Source organism: Amphibalanus amphitrite, unplaced genomic scaffold (genome assembly GCF_019059575.1).
Source record: "Amphibalanus amphitrite isolate SeventyFive unplaced genomic scaffold, NRLGWU_Aamphi_draft 000221F_arrow, whole genome shotgun sequence".
NCBI lineage: Eukaryota > Metazoa > Arthropoda > Thecostraca > Balanomorpha > Balanidae > Amphibalanus > Amphibalanus amphitrite.
The window spans coordinates 367,819-378,060 of NW_024881716.1; positions in this window are offsets into that span (position 1 = coordinate 367,819).

Genomic DNA, 10,242 nt, shown 5'->3' on the forward strand with positions numbered 1-10,242 from the left:
TATCCCACCTTCTAAAATGTTGTTAAAACCAGTTAAATTGTGCCCGACTTTATAGATTGGATGACCAGGAACACGGTTCTGGCATTTATTTTTCATTAAACATCTTAGGCTTCCCATATTCCAAACACAAACTTTCAAATATGTGACGTCACAGCCCAAAATTACCTCCTTCCCCAGGCCACATTACTGTCATAAAGCTGATTGCTCTGTAGGCACCACAACAAAGTTCAGACCAAGTTTTAAGCGATTTTTCAACGAACAAACCCATTTAAATCAGAATGACTAAACGAGGTGACGTCACAGTTCACACTAACGGTCGCTCCATGTTGAAGATAGGGCCTTGCGCAAGGCCCATTTTCAAATGAAGGGAACGAATTTCTTCAACACCAAGAGGCCGCGGGGGTTGCAACCTAGATAGATAGTGGTTTCTGAACCTCGCCGCAAACTTGGCTATCTCAACTCAAACCCCATGTTAAAGGTGGGATAGTCCCTTTAATTCATAGCGTGTCTTTTGTCTTTCCCACTGTTATGATCTCATCTAGTAAAACCCATGTTGTTTCTGAGTAATGGTGTAACGCTAAGACCAGTAGTTGCTGTTGCTGGGTGACGTGTAGCATTTGTTTCTCCTGCAACGGATCCTCTCAACAGCCAACTACGCATCGCACCGTGCAGCCTGCGCTCTGTTTACGAGGTCAATTTTATTGTTAACTTATGCGTACATTAGGCATGGGTTACCTTCGTCAGGTATGAGGCATACTGCTTAAAAAAATATTAGCGAGATAGTGCTTAGGCATTACCAACCATAGGATATTAAAATCATCAATCATCTCTGTGATTGCATTGTTCGTGTTCTGACCTTTTTGCTATGCATTGTTAACAATACATACACCTACTAAATATTATTCATGACTGGATAACTACTATGATTATACATATACACTTTATCTATCTTAGCGTCTTTTTATAAGTGCTGTTTCAAAATCGTTCCAGAAGCCAGGACAAACGCCGAATTAAAATCAATAGCTAATTTTAAACTGAGCGAATTATAGGAAAACGGCAGAATGTTACAACTCTCGGCTGATTTATGTTTGGGAAGCACCTATATTCGAAACGTTTTTAACTATGGATGAAGCTGAGTCGGTTGTAGCTGTAAAGGTAGGCCAGGGTCGGGCGTTAAATGACTAGACGACTGGTTGGGCTGGGCAATGTTAACCCTCGCCCGCACATGAGGGGGGGGGGGTGGTTGCCACCTCCCCCCCGCCCCCAGGTAGTCTTTCTGCTCTGCACTCAACATTTTTAGAGCTAGAAGGCTGATTTTTCGTATAGCTGCTCCTCTATCTTTTCTTGATGTCCACTAAAAATTTCAAGTTTCTGTGGTTTTTGGTTTCGGAGATATGACCTTGTTTTTCAGGTCATGTCATGACCCAAATGGCCAATTCTCAACATCTTGCGTTGGCTATGGGCCTTGTGAGCTTCTGACACCTTGATTTCGGCCTTTTTTGCCAGTCTTACCTCCCACCTATCATGGAACATGTTGATCGACGATGTACAGATGTCAAGGTCAAGGTCAAGGTCAACCTAGGTCATCTAAGATAATTGCGTTTTAGGCAAGTGGAATTTACTTTTTGTGAAGTTTTTTGACTGCATTTTTGGTAAAAGCTTCTCAGATCATGATTTCATGTAATATGGGCACATAAACAATCGGTGCACACATCAGTATACACACAGACACACACAGACATACAAACACATATAATTGACCTTGACCTAACTTGACCTGAAATGACCTCAGCAGCAAAAACCTGGTCGGGTAGTGTGACAAAGAGGTTCTAGCTGGCTTGGCACCAGAAAACGGCATCGTCATCGGTATATGATAAGCAGCGCACTTGATATCCAGCGGTGACCCAAAACAGCAACATTTTTTGTTTGACCTGACCTGGAAGGTCAATGACTCACCTGAGAAGGTAAAACTGGGTATCATTGGATTTGTCTCTTCCCAAAGAATCTTTTTGGTCTTTACCGCTAAGCTCTATCTCCAACAGGAACGAAATGGCGCGGGGGGGTGGCAACCACCCCCCCCCCCCCATGTGCGTTCTAGGATGGGAAAATGGCATGTGCGGGCGAGGGTTAATGACAGGAGTAGGACCATAGTCCTGCAGTTTGATCGAGGATTCCATACATTGCGAACACTGAAGCCTGAACTACTCGTCTCCCTCCTCGGTTATTTCAGCTGGCTGCAAGTGCTCTCATCACCCCCAGTCGGTGTGATATCCCGAGTTTCTCTGGCTCCTTTGATGTCCGTTTTACCATGAGCGATGTCGTTGGGGCTGCAGGGGGATAGGACCGGCCCGGTCGTTACCGCCGTGCCGGGCCATAATTCAGAATTGCTCGGTGGGCAAAATGTCCTCCGGGCCTCGTCCATGCACGGTCTGCCGATTTGACAAACGATCCGACTGTTCCGGTCCGTAACGGCTGCAGGGGAGAAAAACAGCCAGCACGGCAGAGGCAGTGTCACACGGCACCAGTCAGCACAGCGTTACACAGGACACAGCACAGCGTCACACAGCACAGACGGCTCAACGTCACACAGCACATACAGCTCAGTGTCACACAGCGCACAACCGAAATAACACAGCTTATAGTATCAGTACAAAGCAATGAAGACAATCTCGACGAGCACGACACCGCATGGCTCTGCGACCTAGACCTACTGGAAGGGAAAGACAGACAGACAGACAGACAGACAGACAGACAGCACAGACAGACAGACAGACAGACAGACAGACAGACAGACAGACAGACAGACAGACAGACAGACAGACAGACAGACAGACAGACAGACAGACAGACAGACAGACAGACAGACAGACAGACAGACAGACAGACAGACAGACAGACAGACAGGACAGACAGACAGACAGACAGACAGACAGACAGAAAGAGAGAGAAAAAAGAGAGACAGAGAGTCAGAGAGACAGAGAGACAGACAGAGAGAGAGAGAGAGAGAGAGAGAGAGAGAGAGAGAGAGAGAGAGAGAGAGAGAGAGAGAGAGAAGAGACAGAGACAGAGAGACAGAGACAGAGAGACAGAGGGAGAGAGTCAGAGAGATGGAGCAGGCAGCCGGCCGGTGACCTTTGTGCGCCGCCGAGTTGGGAGATGACCCCGGGGGGACGGGGGGACGGGGGAGGGTGGATGTCGCCGGTCGGTGCGGCTGATCAGCGACCCAACGGCCCTCGCGGGACGACCGCCGGCGGAGCGAGACGGAGCGGACACCGCGAGACGAAACGGCAGACACTGCACTGGGCCAGAGCCAGAGGGGAGCCATACTGGGCCCGGGGACATGGAGACACGGCCCCAGAGGGACGGCTGGCGAAACAATGAGACACTCGGCTGAGACAAGAGACACGTCCGACACAGGGTCCAGGGAGACACGCGGGAAGTATGGCACTTAGCACATAACACATTCTGTAGAGCATTGGAACAAACACTTAGTCTAAGGCTCCTGTAGGTACATCGTTCCTACTTCTCTTTCTTGTCTAATCTCTCTCTCTCTCTCTCTCTCTCTCTCTCTCTCTCTCTCTCTCTCTCTCTCTCACACACACACACTCACACACACACACACTCACTCACTCACTCACTCACTCTCTATCTCTCCATCTCTCTCTCTCTCACACACGCACAGAAACTCAATTGTCTTTTAGTGCTGGGGCTCTACAGTAATTTCTATTTTCTTTTTACGTCGACCAACAAAGATGTGATCCGATATCGTTTACGGTTCTTTTTCTTGAACAATTTCTATAAAGACAATCAGTTGTGATTGCCACAAACATTTATAGCGGCACAAACGTAAGTTTAAGTGTTGGCGAAATACAGTGTGGTACCCGCCAGAGCGTATTTTAGCTGAACAATGCGACTGAGACCGCTGTTTTTAGATGTCGAAAGCGGTACAACGCAACACCATTCCTAAAGCCATTCAGGGGTTTATTGGTTTCGACCAACGATTAAAGCCTTTTGTTTAGCGCTCAATATACGCTTCTAACCCATTTGTTATTTTAGGTAAGATGGTGAACACTTTGGATCTGGCTCCATTTTTTTCCTGAATACTGATTGTCCATCATCGCAAATAACCGTGGAGTATAGTTTTTTATCACCCGCCACGGTCAAAATAGGATCTCCGCACACAAACCAGGCTATGGCTCAGCACACACGGGCCCGGTGGTCTCACATAATGGTCACCAGTGAGTGACGAGCGCCCCCATCTGTTGGCTGCTCAGTGGGGCTATTAATTCCTCTGGTTGCGTGTCGCGCAGTGTCTGCCTGCCGCTGCCGTCTGTCGGATTCCCCGGGCGGTGCCGGGTCGATCACCGGCGGATGGACCGTCTGTCTGGTCCGCTCTCCGCTCACCGCTCGACCCATCACCGGGTCCGTGACCGACCCTGTGACTGGCTCTGTGGACCGAGTCTGTGACCGGCTCTGCAGTCCAGACCATGTGTCCGTCTCTGTGACAGTCTGTGTCCATCTGTGGGTCCGTCTCTGTGACTGTCTCCCTCTCCGTCTCTGACACCGTCTGTGTCCATCCATGTGTCCATCTGTGGGTCCGTCTCTGTGGCTGTCTCCCTTTCCGTCTCTGTGACCGTCTGTGTCCATCCGTGTGTCCGTCTTTGTCCGCCTCTGAGCGTCTCTGTAACCGTCTGTGTCCATCCGTGTGCCCGTCTCTGGGTCCAGTCTTACATCTGTCTTTGTATCCATCCCTAATGACCGTCTCTGTTTGTGTCCACTGTCTGGAAGCGCGCCGTACGCCACGTTAAGTCCACCGTCTACCATCCGCCGTCTACTGTCTATCGTCTTCCGTCTACAGTCCACAGTCCACAGTCCACCGTCCGCCGTCCGCCGTCTATCGTCCACCGTCCACCGTCCACCGTCCGCCGTCGGCCGGTGGAGGTTCGGAGAATGATGGTGGCTGTCGTGGCGGTCGGGAATAATGTCTGGGCAGCCGCTCGGTCCGTGTGGCAATGAGCTCTGTCCTCTCCTCTCCACTCCTCTCCTCTCCTCTCTTCCTCTCTCTCTCTCTCTCTCTCTCTCTTTCTCTCTCTCTCTCTGTCTCTCTCTCTCTCTGTCTCTCTCTTTCTCTCTCTCTCTCTCTCCCTCTCTCTCTCTCTCTCTCTCTCTCTCTCTCTTTCTCTCTCTTGTTTTCCACTTGTCATAATAATGTGCTGGAGCAATGAGTCGCAGAACTATTTGGACTCCCGTTAATAAAGCTATTTTAACTGCAGTCGAGAAATGTCGAGTTTCCCGTGGACCAGAAATTTCTTATAAATTCTGTTCATCTGGGAACTGGGCGAGCAAAGCTAATTGTGAATAGGCCAATAACAACAACTGTCCAATCGAATACCTAATCAAAATGCATGCTAAATTATGTTGTAAAATGCATTATCAAATAAAAGTAGGTAATGATGTAACAATATTAGGTATGAAGCATTACAAAAATATTCGTAGAATAACCGAATAAGATCCAATGTCGGCGGATTAATCCAATTGTCCCTGCCTGCGACCATGTTCGGAGTGATCTTGGTGCCGGGATCATCTAAGCTGCGGATACACTAAAATTTGAATTCAGTTCCACGCAGCAATGATCGATGAAGAGCGCATCAAAGCCAGACGCCGAGACCATTTCCTATAATAAATTCGGTAGCCATAGCTGGATACGACAGCTCGGGAGCTTTATTTCTGTTTTTTAACTTCTCTCTCTCTCTCTCTCTCTCTCTCTCTCTCTCTCTCTTTCTCTCTGGCCCTCTCTTTTCTACAAATGTTGACCATTTCCACCTTTTCTTTCGATATATGCAGGTACGAGCAATGAGCGATTAGCAGGGGTGAGGTGGCCAGGCGTTGATAATTGAGACCAACAATAAATTGTGGATATTATGTACTATGTAGCTCCAATCTTAGTACCTCACTGAGAGGTTTCTTGCTCACGGAACGATTGAAAATAAGAAAAGGTATATGTGGGCCAAAAGCAACCGTTTCCACTAGTGAGACAGTTAAAACTCTGGAACATGCTGTCAGCAAGACGCCCAAAACATCGGTTCGGCGTCTCGCCCTATACAGTCCAATTTGAGTTTTGAGTTGCTCCACCACGCATCGGCTGCTCAAGAACACCCTCTCCCTGACACCTTGCAAGGTTTCCGAGCACCATTCCGTCACCGAAGGCTGAAGCTGACTGTGAAGAACGTCTTGCATTTTGTACATGGCTGAAGCAGAAATGCGACATGTCAACCTCTTTAGTCTTTACCCCCTCAGATTTCTATCTATGGGGAAATTGAAGTCAAAGGTCTATGGAGCTGAGCCAGAGAGTCTGTACTTGGAGGATCTGAAAAGCAAGATAAGATCGAGATGGCTATCCGCAGCAACAGGGTGGAGTCGTGTGGCCGGGTGGTGCAAGAGGTCCTTCCCAGGGCCAGCGTCTGCGTGGGGCGGAAAGGGAGGGCACGTCGAGCACGTACTGTAAATAAGGTGCCAGGCACAGATCACGTCGATTTCTCGTGACAGACAAAATAGCACGAAGTGTGCTTTTTAGCAGCGTTGGCTGTTTTGTGATATCTCAATAAATATGGCAGTTATTGCCTTTTAAAATGTGGTACGTTATTGTGGGACACCCTGTATTTATCTATCTTCATTCCAATAATGTGAACCGTTATCAGTATAAACGGGAAATCGCAAATATTAACTGCTTCTCATCCTGGCCATTTTAAAGGGATTTCGCTGAAGGGATGTGGGTACAATTCAGAAACCAAAGTAAAACTTTGCTTTTGTTCCCGCTTCCTCTTTGGGAGTCTTTCTGCGTCGGCTGTAATTTACCGACAGACGGTGGACGTAGTTCCATCGAGATCACATCAGTAGCAGGGCCACGTGGCGGCCCGCACCTGGGACCCTCCGTGATTCCGGGAAATCGCAACAGCAGCGCTAATAATACCTTCGAGCCTGAACAGCACCGGACTGCCGGATTTGTGTACCTCAATCTCTAAATAACCCAAACCGGCTTTTAAATACTGTTGAATAATTAACCAGCGAATTAAAGCCAATTAATTGGACGGCTCGGCTGGACGGCCCGTGGAATCACTACCGGTGGCTATTGGCCGTCCGTCTACCCGGCCCATCTCGGTGACATGTGAGCTCATATCGTGTCCACTGGGGTCGGCCGTTACCGTATGGCGCGGATCTATCGGCGGCACCTCACGCGGGGAGGGGATGGGCGGCTGGGCGGCTGTCAGTGGCTGACACGGCCATGCGGACTCTCCCCTCTCTCCCTCTCCTCTCTCTCTTTCTCTCTTTCTCTCTCTCTCTCTCTCTCTTCCTCTCTCCACATTCTGTCTGCTTCTCTCCGTTCATCGTTTCACCGCATTTGGCACACCTTTGATCCCTGTCCGTTGTTCGATCAAGATATCAAGATTGGGCGATCTACGGATGTCGAAAATAGACGCCAGCCCAGCTTCCCAGCTAACAATTTGCCGTTGTTACAACGTCGTTTAAACGTTGTCAAATGGTTACCACAACGTCCCGATTTATCATTGTGACAACGTAATTTTGTAGACTCCAGACAACGGCGTGACAGCGTCATCCGACCATGCATTTGAATGTCATCACAACGTTTCTGTAACGTGGCCGTGACGCCCCAAAACTGTTCTTACAACGTCCCGCCAACGTTATGAAATGTTTTCTGTAACGTACCAACAGTGTTTCTGGAACGTTGTCACCACGTTTCCGCAACGTGACTACAAGGAGTATAGAACGCTTTGGCAACGTCTCTGCGATGTTTTTATCACGTGCGCACCACGTTGTCGCTACTTCGTATTGCCGTCCCTGCGACCCTGAGTAAACGTCCTAAACATTTTCGCAACGCCCTCTCAACGTGTTCGCAACATACTCAGAATGTGTTTCCGACGCTCTCTTCCCGTTCTCTAGACTTGTAAAAAAGGCATGTAAGAAGTGTATATTTCAATACATCATACAGGTCAATTTACAAAAAAAAAAAACGACGGCGGCGGCATCGGTGATGGGCATGGGGCCCAGGGGCGCCCCCATGGGGGCGTGGGACGGAATTGGGTTCTACCGGCTCTGGCGCTAGCCGCTAGCACGCCAGAACTGGTGGAAGTTCACTTCTTCTTTAACCCTCGCTGGGAGGATCACTCGGCGGACCGTTAGGCACCGGCTCATTTGCGGCCTCGATGTCCCTAGGCAGCTGGCAGTGCCTGACTAGACGGTCTGCGCACCCCCCGTTCCGGTCGCAGCTTCCGGACAGCCACTTCGCTACAGCATTGCCGACAGTAGGCCTGCCACAAGGCGCGCTGACGAGTTGCAGGACGTCTGCGGGAAGACATGAGGGAAAATCAGACATTCAATTCATGAAAAAATCACGAAAATACCTGCACCACTTTCCGTAACAGTGCGACAGGCTAGATCAAACATGTCAACACCTTAGAGGCTAGAGCTACAATGAACTATAGCCTAGACCGCACGATATTACAAGGCGCAATCTTGCAAATGCTACTCATAAATGGTACTTTGACTTACCAGTCAAAGCAACAATCACATCAAACGCAGACAACTGGCGCTATCTTTCATCTTCCAGCTATCTCAGCCGCGCCCGCCGCCGGCCCTCACTGCTCGCTCGCGCCGCGTAGACTGCGGCTCGGCCGGCTGGCTCTGAACGCCGGCCGGTGACACTGACGTCACGGCCCCTCAGGCGAGGTCAGGGCGCGAGCCACCGTTCGCCTGAGTGGCGGCCCGCGTGGCTTGCTGGCAGCCGCGGATAACAGCCGCGTTTACATAGGGATAGTTGCAAGCCTCTAGCTCCGCCTGTGATGTTGCAAAACATGCCAATGACGCTTTGGCTTTGCAATTTACACATGTTATATATATATATATATATATATATATATATATATATATATATATATATATATATATATATATATATATATATATATTAGAGAGAGATAGAGAGAGAAAGGTATCAGAATTTACTTGTAAAAACACCGCTAATTATTCAGTACCTATAATGTCAAGGTTGTGAAAAACCGTTTTAACAACGTGTTGGCGACCACCAGCTGACAACGTGAACAGTCCAAGTGTTAAAATATGTCAAATTTAACGATGAAAACTGAATATGCGCATTGAAAGTCAAAGGAAATGCATTATATGGCCATATATGTCACCATGCATTATCAAAATATAATGCTGCAAGTGCGCGGTTGCTGCAACGTACCAATAAAACGTTGTCACGACGTTTTACCACGACTTTCGGACCAAACCATGGCTTCACAACGTTCAGAACGTTGCTACAACCTAATTAAAACGTAATTTCGCAACTTACCGAAACACGACGTTGTGACAACGTTGTAGTAACGTTTCCTGTTAGCTGGGTTAAATAGATTGCCCTTGTTTGCGTGGCTCGCATTTTCAAATGACAGCGATAGACCAGCACAAATTCAGGAGACGGCTGAAGCGTCCGAGCGCGACCGTTTATTGAGACGAACGAGAGCCCAGCACGGGTCGTTCGGCCGTGTCGTAAGTCGGGACTACCCCTCCTGGCCGAGAAACAAGCATATCACGACTCCAACGGCAATGAAAGAAGATAAGCAAGTAGCTTACTTTTACATTACAATTTTATTAAAATGAAAAATAATAGCCAGAACAAGAGGACTGTGAAGCTAAGGTAGCATGGATAGAGTGTGAGAATAATTGTTTCCTAGAATACATGCATATTGCATAAAGTATGTGGGATTTGTAAGTCACTTAAACCAATAGGGACGGAGGGGAACGGACCCAGGACCGGATTCAATTGTCAATACCGGAAGACAGAGTACACCATGAGTACACCATGAATCTTTTTGTGCCGGCTCTCGGTTGATCTATACCTAGTTAAACAAGATTTACTTACAAATAGCCTAGCAACCTATCAAAAACTATATCTGTCTATCTATCTAGTACCTACTAGTGATGTCAGTTACGGAAAATCGGAATACCGATGCCAAACCAAATACCAACCAAAACCGTGGACAAATATCGAAACCAAACCAACTTGGGAACATGAGGGAAATACTAACTTTTTACCGATTTCTTAGCCTCTTATACATTAGTGGGGGTTCATGATACCAACAAAATACCAAACACATTAGGATTGAAAAACCGAACATCAAGTTGGTATCGGTTTGGTATCGGTATACCAAAAAGTCGGTATCCGAT